This window comes from Schistocerca nitens, chromosome 1, assembly GCF_023898315.1.
Source record: "Schistocerca nitens isolate TAMUIC-IGC-003100 chromosome 1, iqSchNite1.1, whole genome shotgun sequence".
Lineage (NCBI taxonomy): Eukaryota > Metazoa > Arthropoda > Insecta > Orthoptera > Acrididae > Schistocerca > Schistocerca nitens.
In genome coordinates, this window is record NC_064614.1 from 461,534,013 (window position 1) to 461,543,871 (window position 9,859).

The 9,859-nt window shown below is 41.9% G+C and overlaps 1 non-coding gene across 1 annotated transcript; it reads left to right on the top strand.

Annotated features, from left to right (window-relative positions):
- Positions 1-9,217: 9,217 nt before the first annotated feature.
- Trnas-cga (transfer RNA serine (anticodon CGA)) lies at positions 9,218-9,292 on the top strand. Its single transcript has one exon. It is a non-coding gene; the product is annotated as a tRNA-Ser (tRNA).
- Positions 9,293-9,859: the final 567 nt, after the last annotated feature.

A 9,859-nucleotide genomic window follows, 5' to 3' on the forward strand; every position in this document is an offset into this window, starting at 1 on the left:
ACTCTTCCATTTGTTAACACGGAGATGGCGCCCAACAGCTCCACGTTCGCGCTAGGCGTCCGCGCCACGCCAGTCCTGTGCGAAATGCGCGTTCTCAGTCCCCCAAATGTGCCAGTTTTGTTTACTGACGAACCCATCCAAATGACAGTGGACTTCGTCACTAAACCAAACCATACGGCGCATACTAATTCCCATCATGCCCCGCGGCCAACCGTGCAGTTTGAACGTCCCAACGCAAACCGTTCAGAAGTTATGACGATTTTATTTCATACAGTTCAATAACTGTCAACCTGTACATTCAATCTTGCCTATCCTGTATCGAGTATGAAATTCTTCGTCAAGTGATTTCATGATTTTTTTTGGGCCCTTGTCCTAAAACGAGCACCAACATATGCAACCGTTCTAATGGCAACTGTATCACATAGATCAACACCATAACTAAATTTTTGCAATGCAACGTGGCGCAATTGTAATGCATTATACTGACTTATACTTGAATTAGAAGATACATCAGAATCATCAATGGTATCTGCAGAGAATCTTCAGAATCTTCACCTTAACATCAGTTGTGTCTTCATCTTCTTCGGAGAAAGAATTTCATTTGGTTGTAATGCTATCTCTTCCTTCCTTTCTTATATTCAGAAGTTCCTCTTAATTCATCTTCTCGCCCCTTATGCTTTTTACTTTATCTTACGTGCTCAGGTAGATATGGTAACCCAGAATGATGCTGTCCAACAGATACAACATTCTCTCTTTGACCTTTAATAAACATTTCTTCTTTGACAGGGATCTTCATGTACTAAGAACAAGAGCAGAAGATGTGCACTTCTTGTTAACAGTCAGCACCACCGGGAGAAGGACCCTCAAACTGAGGCTGTCAAAGAGCGTGTCGAACATTACTATGAAAGCCACTTTCACTTGAGATTTCCTCTGCCAAGTGATGTGTTTGGCCTTTTCCCAGATTTCTTATAACTTCTGCAAGACTGTGACTGTCGAATTTAAGATAGGCACCACAAAGCACTGTAATCTAACCCTCACTTTTCAAGCACTTTTGGATAAATATCTTTTGAAAGAGTGGCCGCTGAGTAATTCCTGATATTTTCTCCACTCTGCTCTCTTGCCAGAGTTGGGAGTTCAGAAGGCAGTATTTCTCGACAATTTCCAATGACATTCCTAAAGTGAGTGAAAACTGCCAGTCTTGTCTCCGTTTTACTAGCATTGATTCCGAATTTCAGATTTTGCAAGTGAAGGAAGTACTTATGCCTGGAAAATGAAAGTCAAGAAAATGTCACAATTTGTACGCTGTTAATAAAAATACACCCTGTTGCAAGTGAATATAACTAGTTAAAAACTTTTACGTGCAGCATAAGAATGTTTACAAATTTTATAGTACATTTTTTTCCTTAGAGCAGAAGAACAGGCAGAAATAATTATAAGAAGGCACTTCTTGAAACAAGACAGCAGGTTTGAATTTTACTTGAAACGTGAAAATATCACGAAAGTGAAATAGCTATTTACCAAACAAAACAATGTAACTGCCGTTTCTTGTAAATATAATTGGGAATTACATACTAAAACACAACTTTATGACATCCTCATTTCTTGAAAAACAAAGTCAAAATATTTGCGACACGTAGATGTCGCAAGTTCTTTCCAGCTACAGAAATATACGTATTTTTTTATTGTAAGTGTTTTCTGTTGTGTTATTTGAAATCTGAATGCTTAGAAAACTGTTCCATCTGGTGTGTGAGATGTATGAGACATGTGAAACACCTCAGACTTCAAGAAAAGTATAATAGTAGCAATTCCAAAGCAAGCAGGTACTGATAGGTTTGAATTTTACCGAATTATCGGTTTAGTAAGTTATGGTTGGAAAATACTAACACGAATTCTTTGCAGAAAAATGGAAGAACTGATAGAAGCCATACCTGGGGGAAGATCAGTTTGAATTCAGGAGAAAATAGGAACATGCGAGGCAATACTGACATTACGACTTTTTTTACAAGATATGTTAAGGAAATGCAAACCTACCTTTATAGAATTTTTTAGACTTAAAAAAATATTTTGAAAGTGTTGTCTGGAAAACTGTCTTTGAAATTCGGAAGATAGCAGGAGTAAAATACAGGGAGCAAAACGCTGTTCACAACTTGTACCGAAACCAGACGGCAGTTATAAGAAACGAGGGGCATGAGAGGGAAACAGTGTTTGAGAAGGGAGTGAGACAGGGTTGTAGCGTATCTCTCATGTTATTCCAGCAAGCAATAACGGAAACCAAAGAAAAATCTGGAGCAGGAATTAAAGTCCAAGGAGAAGAAATGAATACTTTGAGGTTAGCCGGCGACGCTACGTCTCTGAGAGACAGTCAGAGAAGAGCAGTTGAACGGAATGGACTGTATCTTAAAATGAGGAATAAGATGAACATCAACAAAAGCAAAACAAGGATAATGGGATGTTGTCGAATTAATTCAGATGATGTTGAGGGAATTGGATTAGGAAATGAGACACTTAAAGTAGTAGATGAGTTTGGCTATTTGGGCAGCCAACTAACTGATAATGGCCGAAGTAGGGAGGATATAAAATGTTGACTGGCAATAGCAAGAAAATCGCTTCTAAGGAAGGGAAAATTGTTAACATGGAATATAGACTTAAGTATAAGAAAATCTTTTCTGAAGGTATTTTCTCTGGAGTGTAGCAATGTGAGGAAACGAAACATGAGCAATGAACAGTATGGGTAGATCACGTAACTAATGAGGAGGTACTAAATAGAACTGGGGAGAAAACAAATTTGTGGTAGAACTTGACGAGAGGGCGGGATCGGTTGATAGGACACATTGTGATATATCAAGGGATCACATAGTGTGAAAGTAAAAATCATAGAGGAACTCCAAGGGATGAATACAGAAAGCAGATTCAGAAGGATGTGTGCTGCAGTAGTTATTCGGAGGTACGGAGGCTTGCGCAGGATAGTGTAACACGGAGAGATGCATCAAACCAGTCTTAGGACTGAGAACCACAAAAACAAGAAAAAAATTTTGATGTCGCTGACCAATAGTCACACAATAATTTTTAAATGAAACCACCGCTATTTAACTGTACTGTTGTTTATTTAATGACGACCCAGGTTCATTTATGGCCAATTTTGAGCATGATGTCCTGCATTATATGTTATTGACATAAACTCAATCACTTGAAAATGCCGTAAAAGGCCGAACCTGAGTCGTAATTAAACAACAATATAGTCAAATGGCGGTGCGTTCATTTAAAAATTAAAAAAAAGAAAATAATTATTAAACTGAGCTCCACATCGGCCATTCCACTTACATACAAGGCTAGACCGTCATTACCATACCGTGTATCTCGACATAATTTTTTACGCCGCTAAATGAGTAGTCAGGTTTTAAAATGTGTGCTATGGCGGAAGGTTTCGTGTGACAGTAAGCTTTAAAGTAATTCTTCTGTTCGTTACATCTTGTTTTCAAGTATATTCCTCACTAGCCTGTGTAGAGCGACTTTGATGTGGAATTATTGTAAGTACCGTTACAGTTCGTTGTTTTTAAGTTGAAGTTGATATGTTTTACAGTTATCAAAAAATGAATTTTTTTATGTGAGAATTCTTAAGCTTTTTAAAAAAAGCTTTGTTAACTTTCCATATCTTTATTCTTCACGTACACATATTTATTTCTCAACATAGTCACTCTGGCGACGACCACGTTACTCCCAACGAGAGACCAGTTAGCTGATACAGTCACATTAGAATGTTTGATTTTGTTGACGGAGCAACAACCTCACCTTTGCTTGCACTGCTTCATCATTATCAAAGTGAAGTCGTCGAACGTGTTCTTTAAGCTTTGGAAACGGATGAAAATAAGCTCGGTCCAAATCGAGACTCTTTGGAGGGCGATCGATGACACAGTACACAACGCGCCGGATGGTTGCAGACATACCAAGACACGTGTGTGTTTGGCATTGTCATACTGATGAAGACGTTTCTCCATGTGTTGATGAACTCTTCGATCGCAGCAACCTGTTTTTCGCGCATCGCCATATTGCGAGCTGCAGTTCGGAGTTCTCTTGCGGCAGATCGTTGCAACCTGCGTCAGCGAAGTGAGAAAGTCGACGTAGTAATATGCATGACGTATAATACCTCAATAGATACTGAGAATAGAATAAAAAAGTCGGAGGCGCTACTTCTCTGCACGCCTTCGTACAACTTTCTACCATCGGACTAGATTAACTGTTCTTTTCAGCTTATGTGCTATGTATGAAACACAAGCATTCTAGTTTTGTTCGTGCACCTTTCTGCAGTTACTGTAAGTTGGTGTAATTGGAATGTGATTTTTTCGAACGTACTGCGCCATCCCAGAAACGCCTCTATAGGTAGGGACTGTAATTTCTTCAAGTCGTGTAAACTGAGGTATCTCTTGTGCAATACGTCGTCATGTACACACACCAATAAACGTTTGCATCACCTCGGTTCCGAGTGTTCCGGTACCTGTACAGAAAATTGGAATAGAGACTGGAATAAAGATCATTTTCGCCCTTTTTATTGCCCATGAAAACCACACATTGCACGTTGTACCACCATACAGCGAGACCTTCAGAGGCGGTGGTCCACATTGCTGTACACACCGGTACGTCTAATATCCAGTAGCACATCCTCTTACGTTGATGCATGCCTGTATTCGTCGTGGCATACTGTCCACGAGTTCCTCGAGGCACTGTTGGTCAAGATTGTACCACTCCTCAACGGGGATTCGGCGTAGATCCCTCAGAGTAGTTGGTGGGTCACGTCGTCCATAAATATCCCTTTTCAATCATTCCCAAGGGTGTTCGATAGGGTTAATGTCCGGAGAACATGCTGGAAATTCTAGTCGAGCGATGTCGTTATGCTGAAGGAAGTCATTCTGAAGACGGGCACGAGGGGGGCGCGACTCGTCGTCCATGAAGACGAATGCCTCGCTAATATGCTGCCGATATGGTTGCTCTATCGATGGGAGGATGGCATTCACGTATCGCACAGCCGTTACGGCGCCTTCCATGACCACCAGCGGCGTACGTCGGCCCCACATTATGCCACCCCAAAATAGAAGGGAACCTCCAACTTGCTGCACTCCTGTACAGTGTGTGTAAGGCGTTCAGCCTGACCGGGTTGCCTCCAAACACACCTTCGACGATTGTCTGGTTGAAGGCATATGCGACAGTCATCGGTGAAGAGAAAGTGGTGACAATCCTGAGCGGTATATTTGGCATGTTGCTGGGCCCCTCTGTATCGTGCTGCATGGTGTCGTGGTTGCAAAGATGGACCTCGTCATGGACGTCGGGAGTGAAGTTGCGCATCATGCAGCCTATTACGCACAGTTTGAGACGTAAGACGACGTCCTGTGGCTGCATGAAAACCATTATTCTACATGGTGGCGTTGCTGTCAGTGTTTCTCCGAGCTATAATTCGCAGTTAGCGGTCATCCACAGTACTACTCCCTTGGGCGGCCTGAGCGGGGCATGTCATCGACAGTTTCTGTCTCTCTGTTATCTCCTCCATGTCAGAACAACATCGCTTTGGTTCACTCCGAGACGCTTGGACACTTCCCTTGTTGAGAGCCCTTCCTGGGACAAAGTAACAATGTGGGCGCGATCGAACCGCGCTATTGACAGTCAAGGAATGGTTGAACTACAGACAACACGAGCCGTGTACCTCCTTCCTGATGGAATGACTGGAGCTGATCGGCTGTCGTACACCCTCCGTCTAATAGGCGTTGCTCATGCATGGTTGTTTACATCTTTGTTTGGGTTTAGTGGCATCTCTGAACAGTTAAAGGGACTGTGTCCGTGATACAACAGCCACAAAATGGTTCTGAGCACTATGGGACTTAACATCTGTGGTCATCAGTCCCCTAGAACTTAGAACTACTTAAACATAACTAACCTAAGGACATCACACACATCCATGCCCGAGGCAGGATTCGAACCTGCGACCGTAGCAGTCGCGCGGTTCCGGACTGCGCGCCTAGAACCGCTAGACCACCGCGGCCGGCACAATAGCCACAGTCAACGTTTATCTTCAGGAGTTCTGGGAATCTGGGTGATGCAAAACTCTTTTTTGATGAGTGTAGTTTATGTACAGGACGTTTCAGGAGGAACAGTAAATATTTTAGGTGGTGGTGGAATAGACTAATGCGAGTAAAACATTCCACGTAACACACCTCTCAATTTTAATTTGTTATGGAGATACAGTTGGTAGAATATAACCAAGAAAGTACTCACAGAAGGTGTTAAGAGAAGGCAAAGAATTAAGCTCAAAGAAGAATGACCAATTCTTCTCTTGTGTCTGCCTTTTCTTTCTAGACTTAGTTAACCCACCATTCCCACAGGTAGAAAGCTACAGGGGTAACCTCAGGGAAACTTGGTGGCCGAGAAAAGTGACCATTTCTCAAGATGCGTATTCAGGGGAACGTTATGTTCAGTAAATGTTTCACTTGACAACTTGAGCTTGTAGGCATCTCGGCAAGCTGAAGGAACATACCCATCCTTGCAGCTAAAGGAACCCTCTCCAGTACTGCTGGAAGCTCGTTTTCAATAAAGTGTAGGTAACGGGGACCTTTAAGTCGATGTGATAACGTAACACCCCGTCAATTGATAGTCTTTCATATCACACCACGCATTTACAGACAAGCGTTCTCTAAAATGTGTAGCAACAGAAGCATGTGTGTTTTCGTGCGAGCAATAATGTGAGTTATGAGTGCCATTGAGTGAAAGTGGCTTCATCAGCAAACCAAGTTAATGGACGTATTCGATCATTTGCAATTATCAAACGACAAAATTACATTCATCTGTCTGCATCTTCTTCTCGAATGTGTTGAAAACGCTGTAAACGTTAAGGATTGAGACCACTCATAAGTAAATCGCCATATTGTTGTATGTGGAACAGCGACAGGATAGATATTCTACTTGTAGTTGTTGAAGCATTACGTTCCGCCAACTTCTACTTAATCGATACTTTGTTCGTTTTCACGTTCAGATGGGATGTAACGGCTGGAAATCCACCACTCTCACGCATTTTAGTGAACAGACGAGTATACACTCTTGGATCTGTTGCTCTGCCATTAAGAAATGGTCTGCTGTTTTCTGTAACATTAGCAGCAGCGTTTCCGTTCCAAAAACCGTACATAAATACCGTACCGACATTAGCAGCATTCGTAAATACACCGCGGCCCCTCCCGCCGGAGGTTCGAGTCGTCCCTCGGGCATGGGTTTGTGTGTTGTTCTTAGCATAAGTTAGTTTAAGTAGTGTGTAAGTCTAGGGACCGATGACCTAAGCGGTTTGGTCCCTTAGGAATTCACACACATTTGAACATTTGTAAATACACGGGGCGTTTAGCATTATTTTTCTTAAGTGATATTTCATTTAGTAGTAAATCAACAAACTCTTTTTCCTGTAGTCACAGAAAGTATGTTTATTCACAACGAGGCTTCTGTAATTCTGTAAAAAGCTTGTTTTATGTCGCAGCTAACAAACGAAGACAACGGTCTTCGGCTGTGTTACGTTCACATTTGTACCTGTCGCCTGTTTGAGGTGTTGGAGATGGGACGTAAGTTGTGTTACCCAAAATTTTATGACCCGTAATTATATCATTAATGACACGTAGGTGTGTTAAATATTTTCAGATTATCTACCTTCCTGATCTCCTTGTCAAGGAAATAATTTTTATTGTGTTTTAAGAATTTTTCACAAATCGAATAAGAGGATTTGAAAGCGGACTGTTCGATGACGAAACGACCGAACACTGTTAGTGTTTTTTCGTTCTGTTTTCTTTAACAAAAGATAGAACCCCCGCTGAGATTAATTTGACGATCATTTCTTTTAGGTTACGTAATTTCATACAAAAGAAACGTTCTTGATTAATCTGTCATGCATCATGGACCTAGGGTATCAACCAACATACACACTGGCTTGACGCTGTTCTGTTCCATATTTAACTATTTTATGTGGCAAATCAAAGGTAAATTAGTCCTAAATTCCAGATTACTGAACTGGTCTTCAACACGTGCGCCTTTAAAAATAAATTTTACGCCATCGTCATTGGAACGTGCTTTATCACAACGATTTTTAAAATACAGAAACGTAATACTCTTAGTACTGCTTTGTATTGTCAGTCACTGAGAAACTTTCATAAATGTATCTCAGCATATAGGAAAGGCATAGAACAGACTCACATGGCTCAAATGAGTACTATGGGATTTAACAGCTGAGGTCATCAATCCCCTAGAACCTAGAACTATTTAAACCTAACTAACCTAAGGACATCATACACATCCATGCCCGAGGCAGGATTCGAATTTGCGATCTTAGTGATCGCGCGGTTCCAGACTGAAGCGACTAGAACCGCTCGGCCACATCGTTCTTCATATAACAGACGTTTCAATGTGCTCAAAAGTACAATAGAAATGATAAATTAAGCACAATCGTTATCATAGTCAAAAAATTCAACTACGACATCTGAAGTACCTTCAGAATTTGATCTTCAAAAATTCCAACCGAAGTATCAACACTCAAAACGATGACTTGCCTCTGTAACCAGCTGGAGCTCTGTAACTAGTAAAAATTGGACTTCTGTATAACAACTCCTAATATGAAACTTGCAGAACTAGCACTCCTGGAAGAAAGGATATTGCGGAGACATGGCTTAGCCACAGCCTGGGCGATGTTTCTAGAATGAAATTTTCACTCTACAGCGGAGTGTGCGCTGATATGAAACTTCCTGGCAGTTTAAAACTGTGTGCCGGACCGAGACTCGAACTCGGGACCTTTGTCTTTCGTGGGCAAGTGCTCTACCAACTGAGCTACCCAAGCATGACTCACGCCTCGTCCTCACAGCTTTAATTCCGCCAGTACCTCGTCTCCTACCTTCCAAACTTCGTGCTTGGGTAGCTCAGTTTGTAGAGCAATTGCCCGCGAAAGGCACAGGTCCTGAGTTCGAGTCTCGGTCCGGCACACAGTTTCAATCTGCCAGGAAGTTTCATATCAGCGCACACTCCACTGTAGAGTGAAAATCTCATTCTAGAAACATCGCCCAGGCTGTGGCTAAGCCATGTCTCCGCAATATCCTTTCTTTCAGGAGTGCTAGTTCTGCAAGGTTCGCAGGAGAGCTTCTGTGAAGTTTGGAAGGTAGGAGACGAGGTACTGGCGGAATTAAACCTGTGAGGACGGGGCGAGAGTCGTGCCTGGGTAGCTCAGTCGGTAGAGCAGTTGCCCGCGAAAGGCAAAGGTCCCGAGTTCGAGTCTCGGTCCGGCACACAGTTTCAATCTGCCAGGAAGTTTCATATCAGCGCACACTCCGCTGTAGAGTGAAAATTTCATTCTAGAAAACCCTAATATATTTGCCATTGCTCCTGAAGTACCGTACACAATCTGTTATTCAACGTTTATGCGTCATATGTGATCTGTCCCTTTACAAAAGTTTACATTTGAGTTGTTGTTTATATTAGACTTGATACTCGTCTTGTTAGTTTACTGTGGCTGATTTGTGTACTTGTGTACCACAAATCTGTGTGTCACGTGTTAAGTATGTTGTGAGTGTTTTGCGTATTTGTGTACCACAAGGAAGTAATTTCCACGTTTAAAGACTAATTTAGAAGTTTACTTCTTTCTGTAGCGAACAGCTACGACTGTGTCATCCAGTAGCCGTCCCTTTCCCAAAACACTGTGTATCGTCTTCAGAATAACTAAGCGTGGCGATAAGTGGCACATAATGAAACTCGAAGTGTGTCAAAATAGAATAAAACGGTAACTCACGTTTTTGAATATAAACTGAGGTGACAAAAGTCATGGTATATCTCATAATGTCGTACCGAACCTCCTTTT